Below are 22,780 nucleotides of genomic sequence, written 5' to 3'. Positions count from 1 at the left end.
AACATGAATAACGAGTTTAGCTTTATTCATTAATATAACAGTACTATTTGCACGCTTAACTCTTTAAATCGCAATACGAAAAGTACATTAAAAAATATTTCCCTTTTTTTCGTATGGTTATAAGATTGTTTGTAAAATACAAAGACAATGTGACAATGTCAAACAACTAATGTAAACAATTCCGTACGTATGACGGTCATTTCATACAATCAGTGTTCAGATGTTTGGAACAAGTTAGAGCTGTTCATGGTTGAAGTAGGATGTATCACATTCATAATCTTATTCAATTCATTCGTGTTTAATTATTGTGTAAAAATGATTGTACGTATTAGTAATTAATCTTGAGCGCGAGAGGGCGCGGTGTAATAATCAATAACACGAATAAAAACATACATCCCAAAGTGAAATTATTGCATCGTGTTGGATTGTGTGAGTGGGTGTTTGTGGGGTAAAAGAAAGTGGGAGAAAGAGGAAGAGAATTCTCCTGGAAATGCCATATTGATAATATTTGTAAAACAATATCCCGAAATATAGGCATCATAAATAGGTTGAAAACGTTTATTCCTGTTACTTCTCTACTTACATTATATTCTTCTCTTATATTACCATATATCAACTATGGGATCCTTGTTTGGGGCAATACCCACCAAAATATCATTATTACAAAAAAAAAGCCCTTCGTATTATTTCATTCTCACACCCCCGTTCTCACACTGATCCGCTTTTCCTTGATTATAAAATTTTAAAGATTCAAGACTTATACCAATTTCAGCTTGGACAGTTTATGTACATGTATAAAAACAGTATGGTTCCTTTTGCATTTCATGATGTGTTTTCTAAAAATAACAATTTTCATAGGTATCCTACCAGACAAGCCGATAACTTTTATCTACCTATCCTAAGAACTCGTTTTGCTCAAAATACTTTTATTTTCACCGCCCCCAAATTTTGGAATCCCCTCCGTAGAGATGTTCAACAGGCCCCCTCCATCAACTCATTTAAGAGAAAGCTAAAAATATTTCTGCTACTGTCTTACCAAGGTAATTAATTAGTTTGTAGATTTTTAGTATTGTCTAAGCACGCTATTAAGTCACACTCTCTTTGATCCACGTTTGCACTCTCGTTCTTGCCCCCCCCCCTCTTTCTTTCTACCCTTTCTATCTACATATATATATCCGTGTGTGTCTCCCTCTCTTTCTGTCTCTCCCCATTTATCTTTGCCCTCTCCCTCTCTCGCTCCCCTTTCAGTACTTTATTCCTTCTCTCTCCCTTTATTCTTCGTCATGTCTTTGTTTTCTTTTGAGTTTTTAATATCGTCCCGTATCTCTGTCATTTTTTTATTATTTCTCGCTATTACTCACCATCTTATTATTATTCACATAAAATATTGTATTTTAACCTATCGTATTTACACTTGCGAATGAGTCCCATTTTTCAAATGTTTAATATATTATCATAGGGGATCCACGCTCTACAAGCAATGCTTTTTAGTGGATCCCCTCATTTCCATATCAGATTTTGTTAAAACTATTTTACAAATGTTTTGGAACTCGTAATTGATTTGTAATCATTGTTATCCTATTTCATTTGTATTTGTTTATATCTATGTATGTTTGATTTGTATTTGCTTATAATGTTGTTAATGGAAATGGAAAATAAACTTGAACTTGAACTTAAATCATTTGTTAATCGATTGTAGTTCGTCTAATTTAACAAAATGTATATTTTAAGTGTTTAGGTGTTTGTGGGATAACCCTACTAAACTAGCCATTCTTAAAACATGAACATAGTCAATGAGACACTACACAAAGTTTTAGTCAGTGTTGGTCGCTACCCCTTTGAATCACAAGAATGAAAGAACAAATCTAAAGGGCTGATAGTCCAATCTTAGGAACAGATTGAGCGTTTGACGACAATCTTGATTGGTTATCGGCATGTTTCGGTTGAAAGCAAACCATGGTATCGATCATGGGGCTCTTGATCGAAACAGATTTCTCAATGCATTCGACTGTTCGAAGTAACAATTCCAACAGAGAAACAAATTTGAGCTTTTATTTTTTTTTTGCAAGTGCACACCTTGTTACCAAAAATGCGTATAGCATTCTCATTTATTTGAATGCTTGATAAAAGACCATTATCGAACCACGGACTTTCCATGTATTGTCAGGCCCTTTAGACCGCTCGATTACGACTTCTTTTATTTTTGTATTAAGTTACTTGTTTTATTTATTATTTTAGTTTTATTACTTTTTTTTTACAAGTGCACACCTAGTTACCAAGAGTGTGTAAAGCATGATCATTTATTTCCATGCAGGATAAAAGCCCATTATTGATTAACCACAGCGCCGGATGCGCGTTTCCGTTTTACACCCTGGCGAAGGCATTTTCCGCAAAAATAGCCACAAAGCGACTAGTGAAGAGTCTACGTCTACGTTCGTTTACATAATCAGCTGGGCGCGCGATCCAAAAGTCCGCACCGAAGATATCCGCAGAACATACGTGCAAATGCAGCTGAGCTTATAGACCAAAAGCTTCAGTCTCTGTATTTTGGTTGTTCCGATGAACTATATACGTTGGCTTCATTATTTTTTTTACTTTATCGCACATGATCGTTTATATGAATGAAAATGAATAATAGCTAAAATAATGAAAAATAAAACACATAATTACTTGTTTTCATATTATATCTATCCTTATATCTATCATATCTGTCTATCCACTATCTATGTTATAAATCAATCTATGGTACTACATGATATATCTATCTGTTAATTTGTCTATCTACTCTGTCTCTCTCATTCTCTATCTACCTATCTATCTGTCTATCCATCTAACATCTATCTCTCAAATTCTCTATCTATCCATCTGTCTCTCTTTTATTTCTCTCTATCCATCTGTTAATCTACTCATGTGCAATATCAACACTGCTTCGACTTCCTTCGGGAGTCTATTTCCTCAGCTCTACTTTTCCCTTTTTTGTGCTCGATTCGATTCAATTACTACTTTATTTACTTGTTACCATTGTTAAATGTCTTGTATTGCATAATGAGTTTTTTTTCTTCTGAAGGTTGCCTCCTATATTCTCTTTCAAATTCCACCTCTTGCTTTCCCTTCTCTTTGTTATCCCAATTTCTTTCCCTTCTCTCACCTATTTCTTCTTAATCTTTCATTCCGCTTTTTTCTTCTTTGGTGACACTTTACTTTCAAATTTCAAATTGTTTCAAATTGTTTTATTCTCTCAGTAAAACCTTTACATAAAAAACAAATATAATACAAAGTTAAAATACATGTATTACAAATCAGTGTAAAGTCTAAAAATTGCATTATGATTCAGAATCATACTGAGGGGTGGCAGCCAAAAAGGAAAAAAATCCTTATAATTAGGCCGACCCATTATAATTAGGCCGACCCATTAATAATTAGGCCGACCCATTAATAATTAGGCCGACCCATTAATAATTAAGCCGACCCATTTTGGCCTTTTGTATTTATTTACGATACATTTCTTTTTTTATCTGTATGAATTTGTATTGTATTTGATATTTATTTATAATGTTTACTTTATATTTTGTTATGATTCTATTTGTATGTAAACATTCACTTATTTCAGTCTTTGACTGCTTGTGATTGTATTTTGATAGTTTTTATTGCAATAAAATCCAATATATATATATATCTCAAATTCTCTCTATCTATCCATCTGTCTGTCTTTTTCTCTCTCTCTGTTTCTCTCTATCCGTCTATCTATCTCTCGAATTCTCTCTATCCATCTGTCTGTCTGTCTCTCAAATTCTTTCTTTCTATCTATCTATCCATCTGTCTGTCTTTTTCTCTCTATCCGTCTATGTATCTATCTCTCAAATTATGTATATATCTATCTATCTATCTATCTATCTATCTATCTATCTATCTATGTAACTACAGTATCTATCTATTAATCTTCTCTGTCTCTCTCTCTCTATCTATCCATCTGTCTTTCTCTAGTTCTCTCTCTCTCTCTATCAATCTATCTATCTTCTATCTATCTATCTATCTATATATCTATCTATCTATATGTAACTGCAGTATCTATCGATCTGTTAATTTGTCGCTCTTCTCTGTCTCTCTCATTCTTTATCTATCTAACATATATCTATCTCTCGAATTCTCTATCTCTCTCTCCCCCTCTCTCTATCTATCTATCCATCTTTCTGTCTTTCTCTCTCTATCTATCTTCTATCTATTTATTTATCTATCTTCGTACCACCCAACCTCATGGCCTGAACATCCAAGAGGGGAACGACTGATTATTCTTTCCTATCCACTTTCAATTTATATATACATGTACATATAATTTTTCCCCTCAGCTCATTTGAATAGTTACATTATAGTTTCTTCCTCTACTTTCTCCCATATCTCATACAAGCTCAGCTCCAATTTTCCTTCCTTATTCAGGCGATATAATAATTATTTAATTTTTTTTTTCTCCACTCACCTCTTTTAGATTTACCACATTTGCTTATTTACATGTATACTATGGTTCTTCATAATACACCCCTCTCTTCTATATTTGCTTTTACCCTTTTAGGCAATTTGCTTCCTCTTTTTCACATATACAGGTTGTTTGTTTGTTTGTTTGTTTGTTTGTTTTTTTTCCTACTATATAGTCTTTTGTTTTTATTCCCGTCACACCTAGCGGATTACAATACCAGTTACACCACATATATGTGTATTTATATTTTTTCATATACATTTATTTTTTGGATATATTTATGTACATATCACTTATAGATACATATTTACACTTACCTTCTTCTCTTAGTTTGTTTTATGCTTTATCATATATACTTATATGTCTATATTATCAGTTGTTCCCCATTCTTTTCCTTTTTTCCCCACTCTTATGCACCAGTTTATTATGCCTTTCTTTGTAACCTGTTTGACCCACCTCTCACTAATTCTCTTGTTATTCATCTCTTCCTCATACCCTCTATCACTGTTTTGTTCCACATCCTGTTTGATGTTGCCTGCCTCCTTATCTTAATCCCTCTTGGCTGGAGGTCTTTTACTGGCCTTACTTACACTAACCTCCCTTTGTGTCTGCCTACTCCTTTTCTTTCATCCCCTTCACTAACCTGATTAGTCTTCTCTACTCACTAATGCCCCTTTTGTCTCCTTGTTTCTAGAGTTGCTGTAGCTTGTCTCACAGTGAGCCAGACTGGTTTGGGTGATTCGCCGTTTTTTCGCCGTTTTTTCTCCCTTTTTTCTCCCTTTTTCCCCAAGAGGAAACGGCTAGAAAAGGGCTAGAAAACGGCTAAAAAACGGCGACAAAAAAAGTGTACCGACTATGGAAAGCTAACGTATGCAACAATGATTTTCATCAGAATAAAATAATGAATACCTCCCTTCGAGAAAACGGCTACAAAACGGCTAATAAAGGGCGAATACCTCCATTGTGGGAAACGGCTACAAAACGGCTAATAAATGGCGAATACCTTCCTTGTGGAAAACGGCTACAAAACGGCTAATAAAGGGCGAATACCTCCCTTGTGGAAAACGGCTACAAAACGGCTAATATAAGGGTGAATACCCCCATCGGTAAAAAGCCTACAAAACTGCTAATAAATGACAAAAGGCACAAAAAGTAATAAAACTAGTAATAAATAGGACTAAACAAGTACAAAGCAAATAATGTTGTACCACACAAGCGGGTGAGTGCATGTTCTTGAGACAACTTAGAATAACATTCATACACCGTAATGTAAGGTAGTGTATAATACCGACAAATCTTCATTTCTTTCAATCATATCAAACTTTTTCTTAAAATTCATCAAAATTCCACCATAAAGTAATCACAAATACCTACTAAAAATAAGAATTTTAAAATGGCTGAAATCAATCGGCCTCTATCTGAAAATAAAATTCTCAGCTTCCGATTTCGCCCCTCTTCGCGTGTGAAATCTTTTGTCACTTGTGGTTCGTATATTAAACACGTGTTTTTTGCTGTCATAAGAGAATTAACAAAAATCTATAATTAATTCATTTTCACCGTATTTTGTTATGTTTAAAAAATTGATACTTCATAAATATGATTTTTTTTCATCATTTTTCTTTTAGAAAGATGCTGCAATGTGCTAAATGTATTCAATTATACTGTACTGTATTATTTTCTTTATCTTGGGCTTGTTACGATCGTTTGCGTTTGCAAAGTGGGAATGGCCGCACCCTTTCGAGAAAACCAGGATAGCTTTTCTCGAAAGGGTGGGATGAGGGAAGGGAGTCAAATAAACACACCTTCTCGGGACAACCAGGGGAGCTTTTCACGAAAGGCTGTGTTTAATAGTTTTCTGAGCCAGTTGTTTCTATGAAAATTATTCATCAAATAATAACAACAACATAATATTAATATAGGCTATTGGTAGAAATGCACATATGGGGGGGGGGGGGGGCTGTTACACCCACAAATGTGATAATCGCTCACAAATGTAATAACACTTTACCCACAAATGTAATAACGCCCAAAAATGTAATAACACTACCCAGAAATGTAATAATTTTTGATCGCCCAAAAATGTAATAACACTTTACCCACAAATGTAATAATTAAACCCAGAAATGTAATAATGCACTTTACCCACAAATGTAATAAATTTGAAGGGATTTTAGGCGAATCCGTTCTAAACTAAAATCTATAGTAATACGTTGATAAAGCACAAAAGTGCAAAGTCTTTTTCCAGACCCGGTTGTTTCAAAAAGTACAATATAAGTCCAAAGTCTTTTTTCCAGAACCGGGTCTGGAAAAAGGAATTTTTTCCTTTTTATATCATAATTCTTAAAAAGAAAATTTCATCTTTTTTATAAATTTACACACATAATACGTTTATCAAGAAAAAAATAATTATGTTATCGTCATCATCATCACCGCCATCAAAATCATTACCACCACCATCATTCTCGTCGTCTTCTTCCTCTTTATCCCCCTTCATTATCACCACTATCATTATTTAATTACATCAAAAATACACTATCATCCTCGATTATCATTCCGTTTTCACAAACGCTGACTATTGTAGTAGGTCCGTGATTGGACAATGTGGTTTGGGGGTTCATCCGGGTTGAAGAAACACAACGAGAGATCACAAGTGATCATTGCGTAACTTAAATTGAAACAGATTCTTCCTATTGTTAGGTGTTCACTGCAATCTTCACACCTTCATTCACACCTTCCATTGTTCACAAAACGTGCGAGACAGTGTAATTAATTGACCCCATTGAAGTCGCAACAGCTAGGGCATTCTCTCCAAAGCTTCTGTAAAGCCCCTTTCACAATTGACGTACGACAATTTGCGACCTTTTGGTCGTGCGACAGGTTGCAACAGCCATCAATCGCTAGTCATCTCATAAGATCGCACAGAGGCTTTCACAGTTGCAACAGCTGTCGTACTACAAAAACAACCAGTAAACCCCGTTGCACGAGTAAGTCGCATATGCTCTTATTGTGCTCGTGCGATCACATGCGAGTGTTGCACGAGGGATTGCGAGTGGAACGGTCGCATACATGCGAATGAAACGGTAGTGCAATGTTGTAAGCCGTTGCGATCGGTCTTGCAACAGTCTTATGGCCCATATTATTATCGCAACCAGTCGCAAGACAGGTCTCTGTACATGTAGGTCGCTTGCATATGTGCAAGTGTTGCACGACCTCCAGTCAAGTAAATGCGACTACTTAGTTGTGCCACCTCTCGCACCAAGTCGTACAACGTTGAACAACACTCGCACGATGATCGCCCGACCGATGGTACGACCCCGGGTACGGCCTGATGCGAGTGAATCGATCGTATTTGATCGCGTTCGGATTTTGAACATGTTCAAAGTTCAGATGTGACCAGTCACGACCACCTCGAGTTCGTGCGACCATCTACAACGACTGCGAGTGCTCGCAAGACACCAAGACATCGATCGTGCAACAACAAGAAAAAACTGTTGCAGGCGGTCGTAAACTGGTCGGACGTCAATTGTGAAAGGGGCCGAACGGTCGCATACATGCGAATGCAACGGTAGTGCAATGTAGTAAGCCGTAATTTCGATCGTTCTTGCAACAGTCTCATATTATCGCACCCAGTCGCAAGACTGGTCTCTGTAGGTCTCCAGCACATGTGCAAGTGTTGTACGACCTCCAGTCGACTAAATGCGACTATGCCACCTCTCGCACCATGTCGTACAACGTTGAACAACACTCACACGATGATCGCCCGACCGATGGTACGACCTGTTGCGAGTGAATCAATCGTATTTGATCGCGTTTGGATTTTGAACATGTTCAAGGTTCAGATGCGACCAGTCACGATCACCTCCGACCACCTCGAGTTTGTGCGATCGTCTACAACGACTGCGAGTGCTCGCAAGACACCAAGGGATCGATCGTGCAACAACAAGAAAAAACTGTTGCAGGTGGTCGTAAACAGGTCGTACGTCAATTGTGAAAGGGGCTTTATACATTTTAAAAGTTAGCTTTCCTATGAAACGAAGTAGCTCAAGTGCATTGGGGTCTTTAACACTATAAAACACAGTTTTGACCAATATATCAATGAGATCGAACCAGCTCATGACATCATGGAGGCTGATGTATGCCTCCCCAAAAATTAAAGTATTTCGAAGTGGTTTGTTGGATACTACTTACATGACCAATGGCCCAGTCACATTTCCCTTACTGCGGGTCAACAACATCCGTTAAGACTTTTTTGTACCATCTACACATTAATAAAACGGCTGTTTTCGACTCGCCATAGCCGCGGTAGTGGAAATGTGACTGCAGCATCAGGAACATGAAAAGTGCCTTTCGCATTATCATGCGAGAGTGAAAGCAAGAAAAGAATGAAAGAAAGGAAGAAATATGGAATGACAGAAAGAATGAAAAGAGAAGAGGAGAGGAAGGGAACCCAAAAAAAATAAGGAAAGAAAGAAGAAAGGAAATAAAAGGAAAGTAAGGAAGGAAGGTAAGAAAAAATGAACAGAGAGAAAGGATCAGGAAAGAAAGCTAGGAAAGATTTGAAATAAGATAGAACAAAAAAAAGCAAGCAGGAAGGATAGAAGAAAGTATGAAGAAAAAAGATAGAAAAGAAATAAAATGAACGAAAGAAAGCAATGAAGAAAGAATTAAAGAGGAAACAAAAATTTAAGCTTCAAGCAAACAAAACAAATGTAATCATCTAACAAAATAATCTTACTGATATTTGTCTTTTTTATAATATATTTAAAAATTGTTAGAAAACTAAATTTTTTTAGAAACAAATAAAATTTGAAGGTGAAACATTGTCAAACTTTAATCAAATGAACATCGCGGCATCACACCATCTCTATTCCCATTGTCTTGTCTTCTTGTTATCGGTGCGAACACGAGAAGACTCATTTTCACTCAAAACAAAACATTACGTCTTACCCCCGTTTGAAAACGGACCGCAGATCAGATGGCAAACTGCGGTATTTCACCCCATTTTGCATTTGAAAATCTAAAACATCATTTCCAAGCCCTGGGGGTCGTTTCATAAGTGAATAAAAAATGGCGACATGTTTTCTCGGACCGCACTCGGGCTGTTGTGTTATCTTCGGACCGAGGTCAAGAAACAGGTGTTTTGATAATTACATTGCATGCCTGTGGCAGTATGGTTTTCGTATTCGGAGAAGAGAATTCATTGAGAAAAAATGGGGTATAGTGTCATCAAATGGAGGTATTTCGTCATGAGCTGAAACAACTAGATCGATCTAGTAAATGAAAACTCGATAACTTGCTCCTACGACTCCATCACCAAATCATTAATCTGAGGATCCATATATAGGCCTATGTCATTATAAAAATGTCCTGCCGATTTTGTGATTATTTTGTTGGAAAAACTGTTAATCATGTGAGATTGTTCACTTTGATTCAGAGTTTGCAGATCTCCTCCGATCAAGCAAGCCTGCCACACACCACACAGGCAGGCAGGCCAAGCCACGTGCGGCAGCTGGTACATGTACACTGTATGCTAACGTTGCGTGTGTGTGTGTGTCTGTGTGTAGATCCCAGAAAATCACAGAAAATGGCTTGCAGTTTGAATTGATCTGAGTTATTTTTTAACTTTTTTTTTTTCTCTCTCTCCTGTATTTTTGCTTGTGAAATATGGGAGAACTTTGTAAACTTTAATCTTACACTGAAGCTAGGGCATGACCAGTTTTGAAAAAGGGCACGTCGGCCAGGTAGAAAAAACTTATCACTTTTTGTAAAGGCATCACGGCCAGTTATAGGGGCATCGACGGCCTGCATATTACACGATCGAAATTTTAAGAAAACGTATTTTACAAAGAAAAAAAGTAACGCTGTATTTTGGGTGAAAAGACATAACAAATACGGCAAAAACGTAACGGTTGGCAGCTCTGTAAGAAGAGTCCCAAACAAATTTAATCGAAAAAATAATGAAAAACAAAAAGTAAAAAACAAAAGAAATACATACGGAATTGCAAAAAACAATAAGACAAAAGAAATTGATCTTATATCACAATTTTGTTCATGTAGACAAAGAGTTCTTATACCAAAAAAAAATAGAACATTCTAAACTTTATAAAGGGAGTTAGAGGAAAAAGTATGATTTTGCATACTAATTACGCATGAATTAGCATAATTACTTAATAGCGATTTGCATGAAACAAATTACGATGCAATTTTGTAGATTACTTCCCTGACAACCTGCGTGCCAATATTCGGCGTGAGAAATTTTGCATTTTTTTAGTAAACAGGGCAAATTTAAGCTCTTTAACTACATTCGACTTTGAATGATTTATTGTTCTCCATCATAAAAGACCACAAATAGTAGAGGGGGAAGATATTATGCCCCCCTTTCCAAAAAGTGAGGGACGCGTTCCCCTCGGGTTCCCGCCCATGAAGAAGGGAAAATAAGAGTAAAGAATAAAGTATTCAAAGAAGTTTCAATCCAATTCAATTAAATTTTATTTTCATCTGATTGACATTTTATCAAATTCCACATGAAATATAAAAAATGTTGAAATAAAACAATTAATGTAGTAGGCCTATACAATATGTAAATAAGATTTATGAATGAAGGCATAACCCCCCCCCCCCCGAAAGTAAAATAAAAAATTGTTTACATGAATGAAATGAGAATTATTATTGAATATTACCCATGAAAACTAGAGCTTATTTCCAAAAGGAGTTCTTCAGAAAATCTTAAGTTGGCAGAAAAATTGCAAATATATATTCTACGTTTTATAGTCACTTTTTCTCAATGCATATCACACATTTTCACATTTCTTTTTGCCATTTTATGCAAAGCACTTCATACTACCCATTCGCCCTTTTCTTTTTTTTCTGTTTCATGCTCTCACCTCTTACTACTCATCTGCCCTTTTCTCTCCGTTGTCCCGCCACTTTCTCTCACTTTCATGCAATGCACTCCTTGGGACCCATTCACAATTTTCTCTCCGTTTATGCACTGCACGCCTTATACCCATTCGCCCTTTTGTCTCCCTTTTATGCAACACACACCTTACTACCCATTCGCCCTTTTGTCTCCGTTTATCAGCCGTTTTCTCTCAGTATCTTCACTCCTCTAACAGGATCCTTGTCCTTAACATTCGCCGTTTTCTCGCCGTTTTTATTGGGAAATAAATAGCTCCGCTTATATTGAACAATGATGGCACTCCATATTAATTCAATGTTTACATAGGAAACCTAATGTAGCCGTTTTTTGGCCGTTTTTTCTCCAAAAATTCTCCCTTTCTTCGCCCTTTTCTAGCCGTTTTCAAAACGGCGAAAAAACTGCAACTTTGAATTACCCATAGGTTATAACACACAAAACGGCGAAAAAAGGGCGAAAAAACTGCAGTGGCTCACTGTGTCTGTTGTCTATATTATGGTTGTTCCACTTTATATGTTTGTCATTTTGCCTCCGACGAAGATTCTGCTAGGATCGAAAGCTTAGGCCCCTATTGACTTTCTTATTTATCTATCTCTCAAATTCTATCTCTATCTATCTATGTAACTACAGTATCTATCTATCTGTTAATCTTCTCTGTCTCTCTCATTCTTTATCTATCTATCTATCTCTCTCTATCTCTCTCCCTCTATCTATCTATCTATCTATCCATCTGTCTTGTTTTCTCTCTTTCTCTTTTCCGTCCATATATGTATATCTATCTATCTATAACAACTCTCCATCTATCAAGTTCTCTCCCCCATCTATCTATCTATCTATCTATCTATCTATCTATCTATCTTTTATCTATTCATCTATCTATGTAACTACAGTATCTATCTATCTGTTAATTTATCTATCTTCTCTGTCTCTCTCATTCTTTATCTATCTATCTATCTATCTATCTATCTAACATGTACCTATCTCTCAAATTCTCTATCTCTCTCTCCCCCTCTATCTATCTATCCGTCTGTCTGTCTTTCTCTAATTCTCTCTATCTATCTTCTATCTATCTATTTATCTAGCTATCTATGTAACTACAGTTTCTATTTATATGTTAATTTATCTATCTTCTCTGTCTCTCTCATTCTTTATCTATCTATCTAACATCTATATATCTGTCAGATTCTCTCTCTCTCTCTCTCTCTTTCTCTCTCTCTCTATCCATCTGTCTGTCTGTCTTTTTTTTCTCTCTCTCTATTTCTCTTTATCCGTCCATATATCTATCTATCTATCTATCTATCTATCTATAACATCTCTCCATCTCTCAAGTTCTCTCCCCCATCTATCTATCTATTTATCCATCTCTCTGTCTTTCTCCCTCTCTCTCTACTTCTATCTATATATTTATCTATCTATCTATCTATCTATCTATCTATCTATCTATCTATCTATCTATCTATCTATCTATCTATCTATGTCTCTATCTATTTATCAGTCTTCTATATCTATCTTTCGGCATCTAAGTGTATCAATCCATCAAACTTCAATTTTCTTTCTATTATATGTATCTGTTTATTTTTATTTTGTCTGTCATTCTATTCATTTAGTTGATAATTTATATTTAGAAAAAAAAACTTTTTCATAACTTTTCATAAAAAAAACGTAACTGCAAAAGCATGTTCGGATTTTACTCATATGACTGCTCTCTGTACATGAAGTGCCGAGGAACTCTATGCTCTGATCAGTAACTGTGCAGATTGCATCCGGTGGCTGCAACCAGCGACGTGTGTAGACTCTTCACTAGTCGCCTTGTGGCTATTTTTGCGGAAAATGCCTTCGCCAGGATGTAAAACGGAAACGCGCGACCCGCGCAGGGGATGGGGGTGTTTCAGGGAGGGTCGGGGGAGGGGGGGGGGGGGGTAGGGTCCAGGGCTGAGTTTGTTGTTGAGATTGATTTTATTTGAGTGAAGAGGCCGAGGCGATGGGTTTAAAAAAAAAATATGCTGATGGCTTCAATTCGTTAGGTTTTATTAATGATTTATTTTTGTGTATTTGACACTGAAAAAAATTCAATATGTTGAATTTATTGTAGAATTTTATTCTTAATGCATATTATTATTATCAATGTTATTTATAATTATGTTTTAGAAGATGTCTGACATGATTGTGTTTTATTGTAACATTCAAGAAAAAAATGATGTTAAATGTATAAGTTGTCAAGGTATTTATCAATTTGTAAAGACATCAAACTTCTATTTGTTATATATATTTTATTTTGTATATGAATTGAAGTTGTCAATAAAAACTACTTAATACAAAAAAAAATAACAAAAAAAAAATTAATTGGCGCCGCGGCCGAGGGTCAAACCCCGGACTTTCCATGTATTGCCAGGCGCCTTAAAACAATGACAATAATATTATTCTATTTCATTTTTGAATTAAGTAATTATAATTTCTTTTATCAATGTTGTAGTCAATTAAAAAAGATTTCAAACTAAAAAAAAAAAAAATGACAGAATCTGCTAATATAACAAAGTACCTTTGCTTCTTCCTTTACCTTTTTTATGAAAGCTGCATTGTAAAGAATCACCCAAGATTAATGAATTACTTTATAATCATTGACAGTGCATTTAAAAGTGATGTCAGGCGCCTTAGACCACTCGGCCACTGCTCCGTTTACTTTTGTATTAAGTAATTATATTATTTTTTTTAATTGTATATTATCATTATTGTAATCGATTAAAATAGATTTCAGACTTTCAAAGAATAAAATGACAGAAATCAGCAAATATAACAAACTTCTTTTGTTTTTACCATTAATTCGTTTGTGAAAACTGCGTTTTTAAGGATCGGCCAAGATAGCTTATTAATTAGTGATTAAGGACTTCTCATAGGACACATTCACATTATAAATATTCCATTTTCGCTTTTTTTCTTTTGCTTTAAAAGTTATAATCGATTGTAAGTCTAATTTTTTTGAGGCACTGAAGCGTTTGGTTAACGTGTCTGAGAATGAATATCACTCTGTTTTGGTCATATTTGAAATGGGCAAGACCAGATCAAATTCACCCGCTCCTTCCGATCTCGACTATTGGGGCCCGTATTACACAAAGGTTATCAACTAATCGCTAATATGAAAGAACAATTCTGATTGGTTCCTCGATAGTCTACTGAATAAAATACGCATGCAACGATGATCTTGATAGGCCATTTCAATCAGCAATTAATCTTAACCTTTGTGTTCCAGTCGCAAAAATTCGCACAAAGTGCCTAAGGCCGGCTGTAAACTACAAGGCTGAAGAGTAGTTTTGAATTAATTTGAAGTAATTAATTATGCAAATGACTGTGAAATTCAGGAGAACACTACAAAACCATTTCTATTCTACTGAATAAAATTCATCAATGTTTCTAAACAAGTGCACACATAAATATATAAATAATGCTATATCATTTTCTTGTGTTTGAATGAAGAATCAAATTGTTGATTAAATTCCTTGCTCACGGTCATAAGTGCCGTGACCAAGGACCCAACACATGACTTTTGTGATCAAGCGCCTTTAATAGACTACCCGGCCAAAGAATTACAAGCCATTTATTAAAATTTGGTTCACCCTGAAAAAGCGTTCATTGTAAAAATAGCATTTTGATTATTTGACTTGTGACGTAATGCAAGCAGTTGTCCCTCATATCGTATGGTAAAATAATCGGAGAAAGGCCACTTTCTCAGAAAATCTAAATGTAGATTTTACTGTATCACGAGTACATCAATAGTCCAATTACTTCACATCCGCTCCTAAAAAGAATACAAAAATAAGTCATCTCAAACAAAGTAAAACATTTTAATTTAGGCATTTTATATTAATCAAAATATGAAACAGCTGCTCGGTTATGAAATCACATATCCAAAACTTGAAATTATATTCACTTTCTTAATCTTTAATTGATTTTCGGCAAACCTACAATTTGTGTATTATCATTTCTGTTAAAGCGACCTTATATTGTCAAATCTTGGGGAAATCGAATCAATACGTAATTTGCAAAAGGCCAATTGACTTGCATAATATAATCCGTCCGTCATGAGAGCCCTTCGGACTAATGCGATAAAAGTTCGGACAACACGAATTCGACCGAACTCGTGATCGTTATTTAATTCGGGCTATCGCAGTTCTAGTTTCCAACAATCCCAATTCCTAAACTCTTAGCAGGTCTCTTGATTGCTTAACCAAAATAAATAACCTTTGTGAAGTTACATGTTTCAAAGTGAAAACACAGTTTTCTTCTGCTTGGTTAGTCTACTAACTATTGCTCTCCTGTATTAGACCTCCCAGACACGCCGGCGTCTATTACATAACACCCCTAGGCATATACACCCGAGTGAAAGACTTTAAACCCTTCTCCGTTCTGAGATTGGTCTTGATTTCCCCATGATTTGTCAATGAAAGGTCGCTTTAAGGGTGAATTCCCTCTTTAATAAACAATTTTGTTTTATAAACGATACTTGATGTAATCGATCAATATAATCGATTACAATTATTGATTAAAATGTCCCCGACCGTCACCTCTTTGATACGATTTCACGAGAAATGTGAAATAGGGCTCTTCATTACGTTGGTTTTTTTCAATTGCGTATTTGATTGGAGTGTTTCTTGTTTAAAAGATCGTTTTATATATTGAATCATAACTTTTTTTGAAAGATGATTTTATTAACCATATTTTTTAATGAGGAGTAATGGTATATATAAAATTCCTCTACTCTATTTAGGACAACTCGAAATTTTCTTTCAAAAAAACTCAAAATTATCTTTTGGAGAGCCTCGGAGACAATCGTCGGTTTCCTTAGGCTAGCTAGCTATACGCAACAAAAAAAGAAAGTTCCCCCTTTAACAAACATCAAATAATTTCCGAACCAATTCGAGTTCTTAATATGCCTTACATGAGCGTGTACGGTGTAGGTAATTTAATAAGCTACCATCTGAGTAAATGTTATGGACCTATTTTACGTCATGCTTCAGTGAGCACCGTCAGAAGGCAAAAATGTCACTTTTCAAAAGTCACAAGCCAAATATCATGACTTTGATTCCATTTTATTGGAACTCATTCCACATTCTCATCATGAAAAATAGTCAGAAGGCTTGTAAAATGTACTTTCTAAAAGACGATATAACCTTTTTGGCTAAATTTCACGATTCAGAGACATATTTTTATCAGCACATTTCACATCTATCAAAAAACTAATTGCTTGAATATTCTTGACCAAACACGAGGCTTACACAAGAAAAGATGAGTGTGTGACACCATCCCCTTACTCATTTAAATACTGTCCACATTATTATCACTGATTCATAAAGCAATCCAAGACTTCAAAATCATACAACTTCGTTATTGATTCGATATACCAGTTTTACGTTTGTACTCAGTTATTCAGGGGCCTGTTGCAGAAAGAGTTGCAATCAATCGCAACTCTAAAAATCATGCGCAACTTGATTTTCAACCTATCACCAGTGTGCATTTGGGACTTGCGATTGATTTTTTGACTTGCATTTAAACGCAACTCTTTCTGCAATGGGCCCCAGATCAATTTGATATTGGGGTACAGACTCTCCCTCAATATTTCATCTTCGTGTATCTATAATCCGATAAAGAGCACCTGCTTTTTGAAAGAAATCCTCCGTAAAAAGTTGAATTACTGACACCTATTTCTTTTTTTTCTGAAGGCGTTGATTTTGGGAAATATGCATATGGATTTAGCTCCCTCCCATCCTTTCCAATGAACAATTGTTTACCTTTGGATATTCCCAGTTATAACTCCTTAGACGGTAGGCCATGCAGGGGTATATTTCTTTTTTTTTTAATGCTGTGCACTTTTTTTTTAGGGGTGCAGTATAACAAGATCATATGACGTGCTATTTGACATTTAGGGGCATTTTTTATTTGGCCCAGTAGACATATGACCCTGGCAGTCAGTCCGCAAGCCCCTGTGTTAATGAGCAAATGAGCAAGATTTATCCAAGTCCTCTCGTGGCTGAATTCATTTCCCTGCAAAATCTCGTGAATTGTGAGACTTTCTTTCTCAAAGAATTTAACTACTTTCTCCTTGAGTAATATTGATTATTTTTGTACCATGGGCAAGAGTAAATGTCACTCTTTTATATTGGTCATTTCTTTTGAATGAAATATTTTAATAAATGAGTGATTTTTTTACCTGAAAAGATGCATCAAACAGAATTTTCTTCCTCTGTTTTCATTTGCAAATTGTGCAACATTTTGTGCTTTAGGCACCAACATTATTTATATCATCAGAAAGCTCAAACTCTATACTTTCTTACAATGTCACTCTTGATATGTGGCATCTTTTAGATGGGTCAGCAGCCAGCTTTTTCCATCAAGATGCAAGACGAGATTTCTGAAATTTCTGAGTGACATAAAATCCAGAGTTCTGATTGGCTGAATACTGTTTTCAAAACAAACAGGCGCGGGTAATTTGAGAGATTACCACATGGTGAGTGTGACCTTGCAGAGGCCCAGTGTGGGGAACATTGGAATTTGCGTTGGTGTGTGGTCTCTATGACCAATCAGAGCACAGTATTCTTGTTTTTGAGCTGCAAAATGTACTTGGCCTATGAAAAGCTGGCTGCTGACCCATCTAAAATACATCTTCTTATAAAAATTATATCATATTAAAGATTAGATCTTCAGCTTTATCATGATCTAAAAATCATTTGTGCCCAAACAGAAATTAAGTGTGAAAACAACAACTTTTGTTGCATGAAAAAAAAATATTTTGTTTCATGTTTTAGATCAAAAGTTTTTCCTATATTACAACATTCTTTTAAAAATCCAAACACATGACCTGAAAGAATGATTCTTCTTCTTTACAAAGGTACCAAAAACATGAAATTTTGTCAATATTTAGAGCAGCAATGGCCGAATAAAAAGAGGTGTTTTGGTTCGCACCAAGCTCATTAACTATGCAAAACCCTCTAGTCATGAATATCACTTGGATAAAAGAAGCTACTTTTTCAGGGCTTGCGGACTGACTGCTGGGAAGTGAGGGTGCTGGGAGTGTTGGGTGTTATTTTTTCCAGAGGCAGCATCCCCATGCAGGGGCGTCGATCAATTTTTCAGATTGGGGGGGGCAAAATCATGAATCAACTTTCCAAAGGCGCTCGATCACACAAAACAAACAAACTCACCCACACACACACCCACACACCCTTATATGCCTATATATATATCTATACACACACACACACACACACACACATATATATATATATATATATATATATATATATATATATATATATGTATATAAATATGTATATGACTCATGAGATAGAGACACATATCTCACCAACAAATTAATGCGAGCGCGAAGCGCGAGCTGAAATTTTTTTGTATACTGATATGATAACAGGAAAAAGGTGCCTGTTTAGGACTGTTTGTCATGAGGATACATATCTCACTACACAGATAATGCGAGTGCCGAGAGCCGGAGGTGAAATTTCTTTATATTCTGACCTGTAAGCTTGATATTCTATGCATTTTTTGGTACCAATGATTAAGATGGGTATCTAAAAAACAATATATGCGAGCGCGAAGCGCGAGCTGAAAATTTTGATATTTTGATCAGAAAAAAAAATGAGTTTAATGGAGGTTTTTAATTAAGAACAAGATATATATCCAACAAAAGATTATTGCAAATCGAACCGCGAGTTATTTTGAGGCTTAGAACTGAAAACGGGACATTCTATTCACCTATTAATCATGAAAAGTATGGGTTTTTGCTACAGAAATGATGCGAGCGCGAAGCGCGAGCTGAAAATTTTTATATTCCAATCTGAAAAGCGGACATTTTATGCATGATTTTAAATAAAGAACGAGTTGTGTATTTCGATCTCGCTTGCTGATTTCTGTGTAACATTACAATCTTATTTTATTTTTTACACATGCGGAATTATTGGGGGGGGGGGGGCAAAACGATATGTTTGCCCCCCCCCCAATAATTTCATTGGTGGGGCGATCGCCCCCCCCCCCCCCTCTGCCCCCCAGGATCGACGCCTCTGTCCCCATGTGGGTGCGGTAACTTAGAGAAATATAACCAATATGCCAAACTAACATTGTGTAGTAAAGCTTTTTTGCATGTCAAATTTCTCGGGACCAAAATAATCTTCATTTTGTATCGTGAAACCATTTTTTCTGCTTGTCAAATTTACATTAGCACCACCTGTATAATTGTCAAAAAATTAAAATAAAATAAAGAGGTTCCCAGGGTCTGCCAAGTCAGTTTCACACCAAGCAGAAAGTTGGGATGCACTAGAGCTGCCAACCTGAGCAAGAAAATCTCAATTCGGTATTTGGAAAGCTAAAAATCAGTGTTTTTTTAATTCGAGTATTTTTTTATCATTCAAAGAAATGCCAAAATAAGATTAGACAGCACATGAAACTTTTATTAGAATATTACTTTTGCATGAAACCATCAGTATTCTTCCCACTTTCCTTTTCAGTACAAACTGTATACTTGACAGCTTTGTATAACAAACCAGAGATCGAGGATTCCGAAAGCACAAATGTGCGTATCAACGGTTTCTCAGTCTGGCAAAATTGCAATGACATCCTCTGTATAACCCCACTGCCACCCTTAGAATTCCTCATCATTGAATATCATATCTTAAAATCGATTTGATTCAATCATCATACCATACCACAAACTCTTAACATTTATTTTATTTCTGCTAGGGCAATATAGCTAGGCCTATCTAGCTTCGCCTTTTATGTATCTTGTATGGGATCTTTTCAGTGCCAAAAAATACAAAACTAGATAGATCTAGGCGTAGTAGATCGTAAGGCAATTTGTTTTTAAAAAATGTAGGCATATGAATAATGAAATAGCGGCTATAATTTTGTCACATAGATCTTACACGAAGTAGCATTAATGGGGACATTGCTTTTAATCCTATAAAGTTAAAATAGGTCCAGGGTCCAGGGACTCGATTTAACTGCATTCCCCAAATAAAGATGTTCATCACGACATCAGACCGGTGGTCATTCGACCTCAATATCGACCCTATCGACTCAACTTGACTAGATCTAGGGCCTAGTACACTATATACCTAGCGTTGGAAATGTAGGCCTAAATGTACACAGTGGGAATTATATCATCAGAATTTAGTCCTCTACAGAGGCTCACCTATTTCTGGATAGGCTGCCTGCATGCCGCTTCCATCGGTTCCAATGTGACGGATCTACGAACTGGCCTATAGCCTGTCTAGCTAGCTGTGCCTAGCTGTATACTGTGCGCGTGCCTAGCCGGCCTGCGCCTGATCCCTCGATCGTTGCTCACGCAGACGTGCAGACGAATTTATATTCTCCCCTTGTTGTGCTTTACAATCTATTGTCCTGTATAAGTTGCAGAATAAAGCAACTCAATTCAAACTGTCCATGATCAGAAGATGGCCGTCATTATGATAAATAAACTATACACTACTACTGTATCCACACTTACATTTTTTCGCACGGATATAAATTGGGACTATTACTGCTTCAGATAAGTCCAGTTAAAGGACAAGTCCACCCCCAACAAAAAATTGATTTGAATAAAAAGAGAAAAATCAAACAAGCATAACACTGAAAATTTCATCAAAATCTGATGTAAAATAAGAAAGTTATGACATTTTAAAGTTTTGCTCAATTTCACAAAACAGTTATATGCACATTCTGGTGGGTATGCAAATGAGGAGACTGATGATGTCATCCACTCGCTATTTCTTTGTATTTTATTACTTGAAATAGGGATTTTTTTTCTTCTCCTCATTGTCAAGTGAAACACCTGAAACAACGATTAATTCCTCCCTGAACATGTGGATGGAGCATTGTTCAATACTATATGGTTGTCAGGTTGGTCCTTATTGTCAAAGAAAAAAATATATATTGTATAATTCAAACAATAAAAAACAAAAGAAATAGTGAGTGAAGGACATCGACTGTCTCATTTTAATTGTACATATATCACTATTTTGTGAAAAATAAGCAAAACTTTAAAAGTCATAACTTTCTTATTTTACATCCGATTTTGATGAAATTTACAGCAGTTTTCTAGTTTGATTTTTCTCCAAAATGGAAGTAGACTTGACCTTTAATATGATTGGCTTTCAAACTAACAAGAGTGGATTCCAACTCTATGGGAATGCATATCAATCTCTTGTGTGGCCCGTTTCATAAACAGTGTTATAATAACAATTTGCAATAGTTGTTATAAGTTACTGAAATCTTTCGGTTTGATTGATGTCTTTGTAAAACGGGACCCTGATTTAACAGAAGGGGGATCGTAACCCACTCCGAAAGGGGAAATTCACAATGATAATTAGGTTTCGATACGAACAGAAAAATTTAATTCAGAAAAAAATATTGGTGAAGGTTTGATGAAAATCCATCAAAGAACAAGAGTTATCATCCATTTTTTTTTCATTCACTCATTTGTGACCTCATTGGGGGCTGCTCCCCATACATTACGTGGTATAAAAAATATCTATAATTTCAATTGTTTACAAGAGAACATGATGAATTGAAATAATTATAGTATATATCCACAGCAAAAATAAAACCACTTTTTTATTTTTATTTTTCAAATTGCACATTAGGGGGACTAACACCCCACTGCATAAGCAGGAGCTGCTGGTCTGTGACGTCACAAATTCAACACTTTAGAAAAATTCATAACTCCATTATTTATTTGCAGATTTTCATCAAGCCTTCACCAATGTTAGTAGAAATTTTTCCCTTGTAATGCCGAGCGAGCAACTGCTGCTCTAGTCATGCCAGAGTAACATATGATGTTGCACTTACTGCAGAGCGCTATAGAGACCTCTGAAAAAGTGTTAGGTGCTATGTTAAGCAGGTATAGCCTATTATTGCTCTGCTTTTATAACCAACTTATTGAGAGGGTAAACTTCCCCTTTAATAGTTCTTCTCTCACTCTTTTCAGACAACTCATTTCGCTTTCACACTGCCTATCAGAGATGCCAACTTGATCATGAATATTTTAACCCTAAATAGACTGGGCTATTTCAACGCCTAAGAAGGGGGGGGGGGGCTGATTCAGCCCCGCTTATGATCTTGGCCGTCGATCGCGACGAAAATTGGCACGCGCGTTACCCATGGCATTATCTACATAGCTATAAAATCAAATTCTGCGAAAAATCTCATTGCCAGAGGTTTTGGTGCTTTGTGGTAATCCAGTGCATGTATCCCATTGAAAAGTACTTTCAACTACTAGAATTGATGCCCTTATTTCATGGCCTTGAATGCCCAAAAAGTGAGCATCTTCCTTTCCTCAGAGACCCCTCCCCGAACGATTCATGTAATATTTTTGCTGTGCGCAATTATTAGACCGC

The sequence above is a fragment of the Lytechinus pictus genome, chromosome 6 (genome assembly GCF_037042905.1).
Source record: "Lytechinus pictus isolate F3 Inbred chromosome 6, Lp3.0, whole genome shotgun sequence".
Classification (NCBI taxonomy): Eukaryota; Metazoa; Echinodermata; class Echinoidea; order Temnopleuroida; family Toxopneustidae; genus Lytechinus; species Lytechinus pictus.
Note: the sequence above shows the minus strand (reverse complement) of the source record.